General features: G+C 48.0%; 1 long non-coding RNA gene across 2 annotated transcripts in view; it reads left to right on the forward strand.

Annotated features, from left to right (window-relative positions):
• Positions 1 to 15,097: 15,097 nt before the first annotated feature.
• The window catches only part of LOC125283127 (uncharacterized), a 41,492-nt gene continuing 39,813 nt past the window's right edge, over positions 15,098 to 16,776 (forward strand). For both annotated transcript variants that reach the window (XR_007190734.2, XR_008959424.1), the window contains exon 1: positions 15,098 to 15,172. This is a non-coding gene — a long non-coding RNA (uncharacterized LOC125283127). The remainder of the gene's footprint in view (positions 15,173 to 16,776) is intronic.

Genomic DNA, 16,776 nt, shown 5'->3' on the forward strand with positions numbered 1-16,776 from the left:
GGGTCAGCAATCTCGAGGACTGTGCCCCACCCTTATTGGTAATAAACCACCGTGTACAGGAAAACACCTTGAGCTAACATCAGCTTCCTCAATGCTGATCCCTATTCCACATTGGCTGTGTAGGAATAGGGAAGGGTCCACATACTTATAGCTAAGAAACAACAGTGTCAGGATAATGCCCTTCACGTCACATCAGCCTTCCTGAAGATGGAAGCAGAAATCAAGCTGGTTATGGTGCCATTAGGTAAGGCCTCTGAACATATAGCTGAGAAACAACAGTGCCCAGGAACCATCTTACAACATACAGTATCTTTGGTTAATGTGGAATCCCTAAGTGTCTGTTCATATCTTCTGCCCATTTTTTGATTTGTTTATTTGTTTCTCACGTATTGAGTTTGAGAAGTTCTTTGTAGATCTTGGATACCAGTCCTTTATCTGTAGTGTCATTTGCAAATATATTCTCCCATTCCGTGGGCTGCCTCTTAGTTTTTTTGACTGTTTCCTTGGCTGTGCAGAAGCTTTTTATCTTGATGAAGTCCCACAAGTTCATTTTATCTTTTGCTTCTCTTGCCTTTGGAGATGTGTCATGCAAAAGGTTGCTTTGGCCGATGTCGTAGAGGTTGCTGCCTATGTACTCCTCTAGAATTTTGATGGATTCCTGTCTCACATAGAGGTTTTTCATCCATTTGGAGTTTATTTTTTCTGTATGGTGTGAGAGAGTGGTCAAGTTTCATTCATTTGCATGGAGCTGTCCAATTTTCCCAGCACCATTTATTGAAGAGACTGTCTTTTTCCCACCGGATGTTTTTTCCTGCTTTATCAAAGATTAGTTGCCCAAAGAGCCAAGGGTCCATTTCTGGGTTCTCTATTCTGTTCCATTGGTCTATGTGTCTGTTTTTGTGCCAGTACCATGCTGTCTTTGTGATCACAGCTTTGTAGTACAGCTCGAAATCCGGCATTGTGATGCCCCCAGCTTTGTTTTTCCTTTTCAACAGTTCCTTGGCGATTCGGGGCCTTTTCTGTTTCCATACAAATTTAAGGATTATTTGTTCCAGTTCTTTGAAAAATGTCCTCGGTATTTTGATCGGGATAGCATTGAAAGTGTAGATTGCTCTGGGTAGCATGGACATTTTAACTATGTTAATTCTTCCGATCCATGAGCATGGAATATTTTTCCATCTTTTTGTTTCTTCCTCAATGTCTTTCAAGAATGATTTATAGTTTCTAGAATATAGGTCCTTTACGTCTCTGGTTAAGTTAATTCCAAGGTAACGTATGGTTTTTGGTGCTATTGTAAATGGGATGGATTCCCTAATTTCTCTTTCTTCGGTCTCGCTATTCGTGTACAGAAATGCAACTGATTTCTGAGCATTGATTTTGTATCGCGCCACGTTACTGAATTGCTCTATAAGTTCTAATAGTTTGGGAGTGGCTTCTTTTGGGTTTTCCATATAGAGTATCATGTCATCTGCGAAGAGACATTTTTACTTCTTCTTTGCCGATTTGAATACCTTTGTTCCCTTTTTGTTGTCTGATTGCTGTTGCAAGGACTTCTAGTACTATGTTGAATAATAGTGGCGAGAGTGGGCATCCTTGTCGTGTTCCTGATCTTAAGGGAAAGGCTTCCAGCTTTTCCCCATAGAGAATGATATTTGCTGTAGGCTTTTCATAGATGGCTTTTATGAGATTGAGAAATGTACCCTCTATTCCTACACTGTGAAGGGTTTTAATCAGGAAGGGATGCTGTATTTTGTCAAATGCTTTTCCTGCATCTATTGAGAGAATCATATGATTTTTGGCTTTTTCCTTCTGGATAAAATCTAACACGCTGATTGATTTGCAAATGTTGAACCAGCCTTGCATCCCAAGGATGAATCCCACTTGGTCATGACGGATAATCCTTTTAATGTACTGTTGGATTCTGTTAGCCAGGATCTTGTTGAGAATTTTGGCGTCCATATTCATTAGGGAAATTGGTCTGTAATTCTCCTTTTTGATGGGGTCTTTGTCTGCTTTGGAAATCAATGTAATATTGGCCTCATAGAATGAGTTTGGTAGCTTTCCTTCTGTTTCTATTTTTTTAAATAGCTTTAGGAGAATAGGTATTATTTCTTCTTTGAATGTTTGGTAGAATTCCCCAGGAAAACCATCCAGGCCTGGAGTTTTGTTTTTTGGAAGGTTGTTTATCACTGACTCAATCTCTTCATAATTAATTGGGCTGTTTAAGAAATCAATTTCTTCCTGTTTCAGTCTTGGTAGTTTATAGGTTTCCAGGAAGGCCTCCATCTCTTCCAGATTGCTTAGTTTATTGGCATATAGCTGTTGATAAAAATTTCTAATAATCCTTCCAATTTCAATGGTGTTCATTGTGACCTCTTTTTCATTCATAATTTTATTAATTTGGGTCCCTTCTCTTTTCTTTTGGATAAGTCTTGCCAGTGGTCTGTCAATTTTATTGATTCTCTCCAAGAACCAGCTTCTAGTCCTGTTGATCTGCTCTACTGTACTTCTGGTTTCTGATTGATTGATTTCTGCTCTAATTTTGGTCAACTGCTTCTTCGTGCATGGATTAGGCCTGTCCCTCTGTTGCTGTTCCAGCTTCTTGAGGTGAGAATATAAGAACTGCATTTTAGACTTTTCTATTCTTTTGAGTGAGGCTTGGATGGCTATGTATTTCCCCATTAGAACTGCCTTTGCAGTATCCCATAGGTTTTGGACTGTTGTATTTTCATTCTCATTGGTCTCCATAAATTGTTTAAATTGATTTTTGATTTCCTGGTTTATCGAGTCATTCCTGAGCAGGACGGTTCTTAGTCTCTAAGTGTTTGAGTTTCTTCCAAATTTTTCCTTGTGGTTGAGTTCCAATTTCAGAGCGTTGTGGTCTGAGAATATGCAGGGGATAATTTCAATCTTTTGGTATCAGTTGAGACCTGTTTTGTGATCCAGAACATGGTCTATTCTTGAGAATGTTCCATGGGCATTAGAATAGAATGAGTATTCTTTGGTTCTGGGGTGTAGTGTTCTATATATATCTATGAGGTCCAACTCGTCAAGTATGGCATTCAAAGCCTTTGATTCTTTGCCTAGTTTTTGCCAGGGTGTCCTGTCTATTTCTGAGAGTGGAGTGTTGAGGTCCCCTAATATTAATGTATTTTTATCTATATGTCTCTTTATTCTGCTTAAGAGTTGGCTTGTGTATCTTGCTGCTCCCCTGTTGGGGGCATATATATTTATAATTGTCATATCCACTTGTTGAATACTTCCTTTAAGAATAATATAGTGCCCTTTTGCGTCTCTAACTATAGTCTCTAGTTTAAAATCCAATCTATCTGATATGAGAATTGCTACTCCAGCTTTCTTTTGAGGTCCATTTGCGTGAAAGATGGTACTCCATCCTCTTACTCTCAGTCTGAATGCATCTTTGGGTTCGAAATGAGTCTCTTGTAGACAGCAAATGGATGGGTCATTTCTTTTTATCCAATTGGCAACCCTGTGGCGTCTTATGGGAGTGTTCAAACCATTTACATTGGCACTAAGAACTGAGAGATAGAATTTTAATGATGCCATGTTGCCAGTAAAGTCTTTGTTTGTATTGGTTGTGACTTTCTTTTCTGTATCACTCTTGGGGCTTTTTTACCTTTATAGAACCCCCCTTAATATCTCCTGTAGGGCTGGTTTCGTGGTTACGAAATTGGTTAATGACTGGCGATTTTGAAATGTCTTTATTTCTCCATCAATTCTGAATGACAGCCTTGCTGGATAAAGGATCCTTGGCTGCATGCTTTTCTCTGAAAGAGCTTTAAAAATGCCCCCCCCCAACCCTTTCTCTCCTTCCAGGTCTGTGTACACAGGTCTGACGTAATTCTGATGCCTTGCCTTGGTATGTGAGAAATTTCTTTGCCCTGGCCACTTTCAATACTGTATCCTTGGATGTAATATTTGCGAACTGCACTATGACGTGACGTGGTGTAGGTTTGTCGTGTTTGAGCCTCTCTGCCTCTTGGACATGGATGTTTGTTTCCCTTGCTAGATTAGGGAAGTTTTCAGCCAGAATTTGTTCAAATATCTCTTCTAGACCTTTGTTTTTCTCCACACCCTCGGGGATGCTGATGATTCTGACATTGGACCATTTCATTGAGTCAGTAATCTCCCGTAACCTACATTCGTAGGCGTGGGTTTTTTTAAGAGCAGCTTCTATTTTCGTTTTTTCCTCTATTAACCCATCCTCCAATTCACTAATACGCTCCTCTGTTTCAGTGACCCTGGCCATCAGAGCCTCTAGTTTTGCCTGCGTTTGGCTCATAGAATTTTTAATTTCTGTCAGATTCGCTCTCATTTCTGACCTTAGGGATTCTATATTCTCAGTAACCTTTTCGTTAATACTTTTTTCAAGTCTACTCATCATCTTGACCATTGTTACTCTGAATTCCATTTCTGATAATTTGGTTACATCCATATCCATTATTTCTGTGGCAGAGGCCACAGACTCACTGTCTTTTCTTTGCTGGGGGGGGGCTTCTCCTTCTTGTCATTCTGATGAGGAGAGGTTGCGGGGTTGTCCAGATCCCAAATTATTGACTGGGTCCCAGGCCGTGCCCCTTGTTTTATAGGGATCTTGGGGATGTGGGCTTCTTCTTTAAAGATTTTATTTATTTATTTATATGTGGCAGAGAGCCAACCAACGAAAGAGGGAACTCAAGCATGGGAGTGGGAGAGGAAGAAGCAGGCTCCCAGCGGAGGAGCCCAATGAGGGACTCCTTTCCGGAAGGCCAGGATCACGCCCTAAGCCGAAGACAGGCGCTCAATGACTGCGCCACCCTGGTGCCCCAGGTTGTGGGCTTCTTGATTTTTCAGCCTGCCTTCTGGGGTAGGGGCCTGCCGCGCCGATACTCAGGCAACCCTGTTTGGGTAGAGTCTCCATGTCCCCTGCGAGGGAGGATGGGGACAGGCACGCTGTGAGCCGGTATTTCCAGGCTTTTGTTCTCTGGCGGCTTTCCCTGGCGGTCTGCTGTGCCTCTTCTGAGAGTCAGAGCAGCAGTGGCCGAATTTCAGCCTCTGTCACAGAACAGAGGGATTGCGGCCCATTCTCCACTGATGTTCTGGCCACTTTAACTCTGTTACTGTTGGTGTTGCTCAACCCTGCAGCGTCCCGGGATGTGCACCCCACACCCAGAGTCTCAGCCCTCACTTCCAGGGCTGGCGCGTCTCTGTCCTTTGTATTTCTAACACCACCAGCCGCCAGCCGCCCCCGTGCGCTCCCGGATCTCCGGGTCTCAGTCTATTTCCGGTGAGTACACCGGGATTCCAGAGTTCTCCGGGTCTCAGTCTATTTCCGGTGAGTACACCGGGATTCCAGAGTTCCGTGAGAAGCCTGGTGGCACGCACTCCAGGCTCAGGGTCTCAGTCTGCTGTTTTGCGGGTGCCGTCTGCGAGTCTGCCCGCTCGCGCGCTCCGGGACCTCCCGGTCTCAGTCTGGATCCAGTGAGCACACCGGGATTCCGGAGTTCCGCGAGATGTCTGGTGGCATGAGCTCGTGGCTCACCAGTCTCAGTCTGCTCTCTCGCGGGTGCCGGTCCGTGAGCCCGCCCGCTCCCTCGTGCAGGTGGCTACCGCTTCCTAGCGCCCGAACGCTGCGGCTCTCTCCCCCTTCTGTTTATCTTCCGATATCTGTGCGCGGTTTCACGGCTCCCCGCTTCGTACCTCAATACTCAGCGCTGGAGATGTTCATTTGTAGAGATCCAGATGTATCTTCCTGTGTCTCAGGCTGCTTCCGTGATTGTTTAAGCTGGTCTGGTACCTATCCAGCTCGACTCAGGAGACCGGCTGAAAAAGGGGTCCCCTACTCCTCCGCCATCTTAACTCCCACCTCAGCTATATGTTCTTATGCCTTACCTAATGGTACCATACCACCTTGATTCATGCTTCCATCTTTGGGAAGGCTGGTGTGACTTGAATGACATTATCCTGACACCGTTGTTCCTTAGCTATAAGTATGTGGACCATTCCCTAGGCCTACACACCCAATGTCGAATAGGGATCGGTATTGAGGAGGCTGATGTTAGTTGAAGGTGTTTTCCTGTACACGGTGGTTGATTACCAATAAGGATGTGGCACCGTCCTCGAGATTCCAGAACCTTTTCATTAATGCTTCCTTACTCGTGAAAGATGATGTTCATTGGTGTTTCCTTGTATAGTGCTGTGTCTCAGAGATCAGTGCTTGGCACATTCGACAGGCTTCCACGACCACTTTGGTCAATGCTTCCATATTCATGAATGATATTGTTAGGGCTAAGTGGGTTCCTGTACACTGTTGTTTCTTACAGATAATTTTATGGCATTTTCCTTACATTGCCACAACGACTTATGATAGCGATTCCACATTAACTAAAGATATTGTACATTGTAATATGGTTACTGTGCACTGTTGTTTCTCCGTTATATGTTCGTAGGCCTTACCTAATGGTACCATAACCACCTTGATTCATGCTTCCATCTTGAAGGCCGATATGACTCGAAGGGCATTATCCTGACACCATTGTTTTGTAGCTAAAAGTACGTGGACCTTTCCCTAGGCCTACATGCCCAATGTTGAATAGGAATCACTATTGAGGAGGGTGATGTTATTTGAAGGTGTTTTCCTGTACACTGTGGTTTATCACATATAAGGATGGAGCCCAGTCCTCGATATTCCAGAACCGTTGATTAATGCTTCCATATACATGAAAGATGATGTTAATTGTTAATGCTATTCTGTAAAGTGATGTTTTCTAGGATCAGGTATGTGGTCCTTTCCTTCAGATTCCACCTTCACCTTGGTTCATGTTTCCATATTCATATATGGTGATATTCGTTTTAAGGGGTTCTTTCCTGTACACTGTTTTTTCTTAGATATATGTATGCGGTCCTTTGGTGATTCATACACCCCCTATCTCCGAAGGGATGCAGAATCGTGAGGCTGATGTTAGTTGAGGGCGGTTCCTATACACTGTTGTTTCTTACAGATATGTACATAGACCTTTTCTAATGCTTCCACAACCACTTTGATTCATGCTTCCCTATTCATAATCGATGATGTTACTAGTGGACATTATCTTGACACTGTTGAGTCCTAGAGATAAGGGTTTGGACATTTCCTAGGACTACAAACCCAAATTTGAGAAGGATACCTATGCATGAGGGAGCTTTAGTTGAAGGACGGTTCCTAGACACTTGTCTATTACATATAAGAATGTGGCACAATGTTCATGTTTCCATACCAGTATGATGAACTCTTCCTTACTCGTGGAAGATGATGTTTGTTGGTCTTTCCTTGTATAGTGTTGTGTCTCAGAGATAAGTGTTGGGCACTTTTGTCAGGCTTCCACGACCACTTTGGTCAATGCTTCCATATTCATGAATGATGATGTTAGGGCTAAGTGGGTTCCCGTACACTGTGGTTTCCTACAGATAAGTCTATGGCGTTTTCGTTACGTTGCCACAAGTACTTACGATAGGGATTCCACATTAACCAAAGATATTGTACGTTGTAAGACGGTTCCTGTACACTGTTGTTTCTCAGCTATATGTTCATAGGCCTTACCTAATGGTACCATAACCACCTTCATTCATGCTTCCATCTTCAGGAAGGCTGATGTGACTTGAAGGGCATTATCCTGACACTGTTGTTTCTTACCTATATGCATGTGTACGCATGAGTAGGGGGGAGGGGCAGAGGGAGAGGGAGAGGCAGACTCCCCGCTGAGCAAAGAGGCCAAGACAGGGCTCAATCCCAGGATGCCGGGATCGAGAGACCTGACCTGAGCTGAAGGCAGCCGCTTAACCTTAACAGACTGAGCCACCCAGGTGCCCCCTGAATAACATCCTGATCTTCAAGGACAGGAAGTTCAGAATGAGAATGAGAATTCTGGAAAAACAGATCTTGCTTTTTTGTTTGTTTGTTTTGCTTTGTTTTGTTTTAAATCATTAACGTTCCTTTAGCCTCGCCACATAGTTGAGTTACTCTCCCACAATCGCCTCTCCTTGTTCAACCCAATATACAAGCATTTAGTGTTTGCTCCTTCTCAGAATCTTCGTTTCCTCAGGAGGGCTTTATCATGTGACACTTGTAGGAAAATTTGTATGCTCCTTTTCCTGGTCATCTGTCTCATGTCAATGTCATCCTCAGGGTCAGCCACAAACCCTACGAGGATGGAGGTAAAGATCATGCCTTGGTGACATCTTCCTTTCCAGCATCTTTGAATTCTACCTCCTTCATGACCTTGTTCCTTCAGTGTGCTGCCCTGCTCTCAGCTATCATCCAAAAAAATGCCACAAATATGGGCGATGCCTTTCCAAGCTAAACACACTCTTACTGTACGACCCAGCAATCCCACTCCTTGGTATTTATCAATGGCCCAAATGAGTTGAAAACTGACGTCTGCACTGAAACCTGCACACAGACGTTCATGGTAGCTTCATTCATAACTGCCTGACCTTGGAGGCAACCAAGAAGTCCCTCAGGAGGTGAATGGATATATAGGCTGGGGTACATCCAGGCCATGGAATGTTTTTCGGGAGAGCTGGAAAGAAATGATCGACCTATGGAACTATGGGTAGCCGTGGGGAGCCAGGTGGGGGAACTTTACATGTGTATTCCTGACTGAAAGAAGCCAATCTGAAATGGTGAACATAACTCACGGTTCCAACTAAATGTGACATTGTGGAGGAGGCAGAACTGAAATCAGTAGGCTGGAGAGCAGAGTACAAACTGCAGTGAACAGCGTCATGGCCAGACAGGCGTTTAGAGAGGGTTTCTCCCCCTCTTTGACTGGGTTTTAGGTCAAAGGAGTGCAGCCAAAATTGTAACCAAAGGAGGCATTATGCTCCCATAAAAATCTCCAGGACAAGGACTGCAAGCAACAGGAGTAGCTATTGGATGAGGCTCTAAAGGAAAAGGGTGGAGAGACTCAACCAGTTGGCATGAAAGTTGGCGATAAATTTCTTCTCCCAGAATATGGAGGCATTGAAGTAGTTGTAGATGACATGGATTGTGACATTCTCAGAAAAGATGTAGCCTGAAATAAATCATTATTGAAATGGCATCATGTGAAACTACCCAGTCCACTGAAGTTGTGCAGTCCTGCATTACGTAAATAATTTCCGTGTCTCTTTTCAATAATAAGGAAATGATATCCAAACTAATGATAAGAAAGATGGAGGGAGGGAGGGAGGGAGGGAGGGAGGGAGGGAGGGAGGGAGGGAAGAAAAAAAAAAGATCTGTAGGCTGCCAGGGGTTTTGGCGGGGTTGGGGGTGTGTGGAGGGGATGATGAACAGGCAGAACACAGAGGATTTTTAAGGCAGTGGAACTACTGAGTATGCTACTATGATGGTAAGATACCTTTGTCAAAACCCATAGAACGGACAACACCAAGAGTGAACCCTAGCGTAAACTCTGGACTCTGAGTGGGTGATGATGATGCCTCAGTGTGGATTCATCCATTGTAATCAACACACTGGCTCTGGCACAGATGGGGGAGTGGGAAGCTCTGAGGGAGCACACCTGCGCCTCTGCATGTTGGGTGGTGGGGCGGGGAGCAGTGAGCGATGGCAGAGCAGGTGGCATATGGGTACCGTCCGTATTCACTAGTCATTTTTGCGGTGAACCCAAAATCGCTCTAAAAAAATAAAGCCCCACTAGACAGATGGACAGACACACACACACACACACACACACACACACACACACACACACATATGCGAATGAAGGAGCAGACAGACAAGCAGACCTGATGTGGAGCTGCCAAGCACGCGGTCAAGAAAGAATTCTTGAGATGTTTCTGGTGCAACAAGGTGCTTTTATTATAGCATGGGGATGGGACCTGTGGGCAGAAAGCCGCGCTGGGACTGTGAGGCATTAACTGGTGATGCAGTTTCTAGTGAGTGGGGGTTAGGGCTAAGGTAAGTCTCTAAGGAATTTGTGCATGCTGAAAGCAAGGTCTCCAAGACCTTGCAGGGCTAGCTCTTGTCAAGGTAAGGTCAGTCCCTATTCTTTTAGCAAAGCGCGAGTCATGAGGCCCTTTAGATGTGTGTCAGTGGGCCACAGGTTGATAGAGGGGTGTTAGCATATCCTGGGCGTCTGTGGTTATGAGAGTGAAGTGACACTGACTACAACAAATCTTCATTGGTAAAACGCTTAAAAAAAATCCTTTAGAGAGTTGTAGGGGTGTTACACCCTGTATGTGTCAGGGATTTATCGGCGGGCTGCAAGTTGTAAGGAGACCTCATTGTCGCTTCATTTCTCTTGCCTTTGCTCTCCTCATCAAGTCCAACACCGACATTCCAGTTGGACAGTCTAGGCCCCGCGGGGGGGAGGGCGGGGAAGGAGAGAGTCTCCTCTACCCTCTTGGGGGTCTCTGGCTGGCCCTAGGATGGCGACCGACACAAGAGATTCATGGGAGAAGGGCATACGATGGTTAGTGGGTGTTTACATGGATGGTGCAGGGGAGCCTTCACACGAGAATAAAGAGAAGGTATCAGCCAACTTGTGAAGAATGGAGAAGACAAAGGGGTTTGGGCAAGGGGTAGGCGGCCAGTAGGCTGTGGTGAGAGACGTCCCTGGGAAGACAGGGGCTAGTTGAAGAGGGTTTATTGACGTGGATTGTTCAGACCCTAATTCTCCTGGTCCCCTCTGCTTGTCTCTGGTGATGAAGAATGTCTGTCTTCTTCCTGGTTCCAGGGCAGGTACGTTTCACATGGGAGTTCGATATCTTGCTCTCACAAAGAAAAGAAGGGTCAGAATATCCTTCTTGCAGCTGCTGTGTCTCCAGTGAGTTGAATTCAAAGTAAGTCATGTACCAAAGTGGCACCTTTTAGGGGTGACACATTCTAGTTTCCTTGAGGGCAGTCTGGGTAAGTGACTCACTGGTCCTTGTTCCTCAGGAATCTCTCCTCCCCTCTGTGGTTCCTGACAGCCAGCGATGTCTTGCTCCTGTTGTGCCTACCGTTCCTGACGGTCCTCCTCCGCAGCGGCAGTGTTCCTCAGCATGGGCTCCTTAGGCTAGGTGTTAAAATGTGAAGTGTCCCCCCACCCCCACCCCCACCCCCGCTGGCTGCAGTTCGACCCTGGGCCCTACAGAGTCTATTGTCGCTATGGTTTTTCTCTGTGTTTAATGACCTCTGGGTGATCAATTATGGACTTTCTGCTTATAAACACCAGACTTCATGTCCATTCGGAATTAGACATAAAACTGCCTAGCTGATTTTCTGACTCGGTAGCCTCGTGGACACCACCTATTCAAGGGGACCTAACCCTAAAATCTTGGTCTTTTTCCTTGCCTTGGCCGTGCACCAGACCTCCCATCTGAACTGATTGTACCGCTGTTCACCTGGTGACCCTGATCCAACCTCTGGGAGCGTTTCCTCATTTTGTTTCTCTCTGAGTCACAAGCCCCCCCACACCCCCACACACAAATCCCCCAGGCCTCTGTGTGTCCTTTGTCATTTGGCCCTCTTTAGAGGGTGTTTCACAGAGCCTAGGTTTTTAATTTTGATGACTTCCCACCTCTCCGTTTCTTTTTCAGGGATCACGCCTCTGGTGTCAAGTCTTAAATTCTCTTTGCCTGGCCCTAGTTCCTCAATTTTTCTCTTAGAGTCACCCTGCTGCCTGCCCCCCAGGTGTGTTCCAGTTTTATGTTTCCCATGGCAGTGTGTGATCCATTTTGAGTTCACATTTGTCTGAGGGGTGAAGTGTGGCTGTTTAGGTCAAAGCTTGCTTGCTTGCTTTCCTTCTTTCTTTAATTAAAACAATTTTGGGGGTTGACAAGTGGGGAGGAGGGTCAGAGAGAGAGAGAGAGAGAAGCAGACTCCCTGGTGAGCAGGGAGCCCCCAATGGGGGGGCTTGATCCCAGGACCCTTAGATCATGACCTGAGCCAAAGGCAGATGCTTAACCGACTGAGCCACTCGGGCGCCCCAGCTTTCTTGTTCCTTTGTCTGCCTGCCTGCCTGCCTGCATGTTTGGTCTGTGGATGTCTGATTACCATCCTCTAATGTCAGGGGAGGTGGGCCATCTTTCCTCCTTCAAGTGGCCTTTGAGCATTTGTCAAACTTCTATTGGGCTTGGGAGTATCTGTTTGGGTATCTGTTCAGTGCCATCGATCCACATGTCTCTTTGGCAACCTCACAGGGTCTCTGTCGTCACGTCTAGAAATAAGCATTAAACCAGGGGTGACTATATTTCCGAGTTTTGTTTTGTTTTCGTTTGTTTTGTTTGAAATCACCGTAGTGATTCTTTTTTTTTTTATGATTTTTTTATTATATTATGTTAGTCACCATACAGTACATCCCCGGTTTCCGATGTAAGGCTCGATGATTCATTAGTTGTGTATAACACCGAGTGCACCATGCAATACGTGCCCTCCTTACTACCCATCACCGGTCTATCCCATTCCCCCACCCCCCTCCCCTCTGAGGCCCTCAGTTTGTTTCTCATAGTCCATAGTCTCACCGTAGTGATTCTAATTCCTTTTGCCCATCTGCTTGTTTATGTAATCTCCACACCCATCCAGTCTGGTGCTGGAACTCACAACCCCCCGCAGATCAAGAGTTGCAGTCGCGTGGTCCTCCGACTGACAGAGCCAGCCTGGTGCCCTGAAATATGTGTACTTGCAAAACAAATGTGAAGACGGCACCCACAACCTTTTTACCGTGAAACCGCCTTTGGATCGTCGCACTCTTGAGTTGAGGAAATACCAGTAAAGAACGTAGGTAGTTTAGCCCACTAAGGAAGAATCAACTTTAAAGGAAAACCTTCTTTTCAAGTTTCTAATGTTTGGTCAATTCTCTCAACTCAGATGTCCAGCCTTCAGAGTTACAGTATTTGCTTGATTTTTCTCTTGTCTGCGTTTTCTCATTTACTTTCACAATGCTCAGGATGTATGGTGTACAGAGAACAGTTTTCATCCGTGTGTGTGTGTCTCTGTGTGTGTGTGTGTGTGTGTGTGTGTGTTCTGGGGAGGGGGATGTTGTGACGTGGGATCAGGGATTCACACAGCTAAGAAGAAGGCAAAGAGAAAGGCTTGGAAAGGAAACCATTAAAAGCCCATGTTCAAATGGTGAAGGTGAATGTAATAAGAGTTCCCTTTAACCAAAGGAAGTCTTGCTGGAGGTTGCTTCTGCCCTCTCCTCTCTGGATAGGAGGGTGAGGTTTTTTAAAGGTCCCTGCGGGGCACAGAAAGCAGTAAAGCTCCATAGCACCTGTCTAGGATGCTGCCCTCTAAAGTCACATCCTCTGCTACTGTGGATGTTTTCCTCTGACTACTTCCTGTTTACAGGTGTTTATCTTTTTTTTCTTTCCATAATAAAGATTTTTATTTATTTACTTGAGAAAGAGAGCATGAGCGAGAGAGAACAAGCAGGGGGATCGGCAGAGGGAGGGAGAGAAGGAGACTCCCCACTGAGCAGGGAGCATGATGGGGGGCTCTGTTCCAGGACCTTGGGACTATGACCCGAGCCAAAGCCAGCACCAACCAACCGACTGCGACACCCAGGCGCCCCAACACAGGTGTATGTCTTGGATACTTAATGCTGCTCCGTGTCTGTGGTTTGTGTGTTTGTTTTTTATTTTTTTATTTATTATTATTATTTTTTAAAGATTTTATTTATTTATGTGACAGAGAGACAGCCAGCGAGAGAGGGAACACAGCAGGGGAGTGGGAGAGGAAGAAGCAGGCTCCCAGCGGAGGAACCCGATGTGGGACTCTATCCCAGAGCGGAAGGCAGACGCTCAACGACTGCGCTACCCAGGTGCCCCTGTGTGTTTGTTTTTTAAAGCTTTCTAATTTTAAGTAATCTCTACGCCCATGCAGTGTGGTGCTGGAACTCACGGCCCCTGCAGATCAAGAGTCACACTGTCCTCTGATGGAGCCAGTCAGGTACTTGAAAGACGAAAAAAGGAAAAAAAAAAGTTTTTTTCCTTTACACGCCAGAGGAAGTGCTACGCCTGGTTTTTCTTTTCTACTTAATATCATGGAACATTTCATCATCAATATTTACCTCTTCTCAAGAACCACTCACCCTCCCTCCCTCCCTTACCCCCCCCCCACCCTGTGTCCTAGTGTTGGAATGTGTGGAGGTCCCGGAGCTGGATTTGTTTAGCAAATGGCTATTTTAACTCCCTTCCTCCCCATTCCGCGCCTCCCCCCCCCACCCCCGTGTTTCAGGGTTATGGTCACAGTTGCTGAAACCGATATTGATTGATTGATTTGACAGAGAGAGACAGCCAGTGAGAGATGGAGGGAACACAAGCAGGGGGAGTGGGAGAGGAAGAAGCAGGCTCCCATTGGAGAAGCCCGATGTGGGGCTCTATCCCAGAACACCTGGATCATGCCCTGAGCCAAAGGCAGACACTCAATGACTGAGCCACCCAGGTGGTTTCGGGGGAAACTGATATTCTTATCGCCACACCTGCCTTTGCACGGATGTTCCCCCATGCCTGTTTGTTGTCCTTGGACGTCATCGTGGTACACGCAGAGAGGGATTCAGTGTGCACCCTTCTGGGGACGTGTGTCAATCACCCCCTTTCTGTCTTTCTGAGCTTTCTTTGTATGCTTCAGAGAGACTTCCTCCCTTTGAAATGATAGAAGAAAAATAGTTCATCCGTTGTTGTTCTAGGAGTACTCACGTGGTCTCTGTTTTACATTCCTTGCCCCCCGAAATTTGTCTTAAGTCCTCCTGGAAGCCCAGGGCACCACCTGTGTGCTGCTGTGGTAACCCCGCGTAATGCCAGCCGGGCCTCTGGGGCCTGCCGGTGTCTGCAGGGAATTTTACTTTATTTTTTTTAAGATTTTATTTATTTATTTGACAGAGAGAGAGAGACAGACAGACAGTGAGAGAGGGAACACAAGCAGGGGGAGCAGGAGAGGAAGAAGCAGGCTTCCCAGTGAGCAGGGAGCCTGATGGGGAGCTGGAAACCAGGACCCTGGGATCATGACCCCAGCTGAAGGCAGACGCTTAGCGACTGAGCCACCCACGTGCTTCGTGGGGGAATTTTCCGCCCACGTCGGCTTCCGGCGGGGCGTGCGTGCGCGTGCTTACGTGCATGTCCCATGGCCAGCTGACCTCCTTTCCTGCAGGAGCGGCCCAGACACGTTTTCCCAGTCTGCCCTGGGGTGCTGCAGTCACGCCGCGCCGGTCAGGTCAGGGACTCCCAAGGCCGACGCCCTGGGTCCACTCGCCCCACACCCTCCGCCCGCTCCTCCGAAGTGGGGCCGCGACAAGATCGGGTGGCCGGGCGGCCGGCTGTGCGCCTTCTTGGCCCGCAATCTGGATGTGTCTCAGTGTCCTTTGCGCCGGTTGTTGGGCGCCACCTGGTGGCCGCTTTTATATAGCGTCACCCCGCCAGAGGGTCGCCGATGTCGATAAGGGATGGCATTTGGCTGCGGTCCCCAAGGCGGAGCTCCAGGAAGCTGGCGACACTAGCATGATTGTCCCGCTCTCTCTGGGGCGTCGGCGCGCGATTGGCTCATGGGAGATTGAACCTCCAGGCTTATGAGGGTGTGACACCGCCGCTGCCTCGCTCCCGAGAGGGGTGTGGGGGTCGCCTGGACAGGCCGACCAGCACCCGCTGGTGTCTCCTCCTCTGCCCATGGGGGAATGGGAGAGGGTGTGTCCGGCGCCCGGATGCCATCCAGCCAGTGGCTCCGGTCAGTCCTCGGGCCTTCCATGTCGCGCGGTTTTCTCCCGTGTCGCGCTCGAGCCTTGAGGGGAAGCCCGTGGATGGCGTGACGGGCCTGGCCATGGGCACGTGTGGGGTCCTGGTCGTCTGACCTGATTTTCTTACCAAGTTTTCTGAGGCCTGCTACGGAGGTGGGGACCAGAGGGGACGGGACCGGAACGGACCGGACCAGGTCGGTTCGCGAGGGGAGGCACGGATATGGCGCCCCAGGGGCCCGGCCGCGATTCCCGTTGGGGTCCAGACGGTGGGGACGCTTCCGTGGTATCGCCCCCTCTCCCCCCAGTCCCAACCGGGAGTCGGGGCCTGGCATGGGACCGGCATGGGACAGGCATGGGGCCATCCTGAGGGCCGGGGAGGAGGGCGTCCACAGGTGCCTCCACAGGACTTTGGTGATTTTTCTAAGTCCTGACGTGGGGACGACAGGCGGACCGGGGGAGGGCCTACCCGGCCCACTCCACCTCCCACGAGTCCCCCGTCGGTCCTGGCTGCCACCACGCTCCCGGGGTCGACCAGATGGCCCTGGGGCTCCAGGGGCCAGGGCTGATGGAACGGTGCTTGGGGGGGCCAGTGGCCGGGCTATGGTCCCAGAAGGTCCCAGTGACTTGTGTGTAGGCCCCAGCAGTCAGCGTAGTGATTTTCTCACCTGAAATGAGCACTTTTTGTTGTCAGGTAGGTGCCGATAAGCTGTGCTTTGGCGACTGTCACCTTAGAGATGTGGACCTCTGGGTGTGTGTGTGGGGGGGGGTGGACCTCTGGGCTTGACCATGGTGCCAAGCCTGGCTGTGCCCTCGCTTACTTGAGCCGTCCGCGTGGGCCTGTGCGCCGGCTCTGGTGCCTCCAGATGGTCCAGGCCGTGGTGCCGCCTCTGGTCTCCAGCACCCGAGGGCGGTGTGGGCAGGCGACGTGGCTGCTTTACCCCATGCGCTCCCCACTGCGGGCATCTGGCTGCGGTCGTGACAACCCTTGTCCTGCAAGGCTCTGTGCCACGTGTCAGGCGTCCTCCTTTCTTGGGTTGTCCGGCTGCTCTTGCCCTGGGGTTGAGGGGTGCTGGCGAGGCTGAAAGCA

Source organism: Ursus arctos, unplaced genomic scaffold (genome assembly GCF_023065955.2).
Source record: "Ursus arctos isolate Adak ecotype North America unplaced genomic scaffold, UrsArc2.0 scaffold_16, whole genome shotgun sequence".
NCBI lineage: Eukaryota > Metazoa > Chordata > Mammalia > Carnivora > Ursidae > Ursus > Ursus arctos.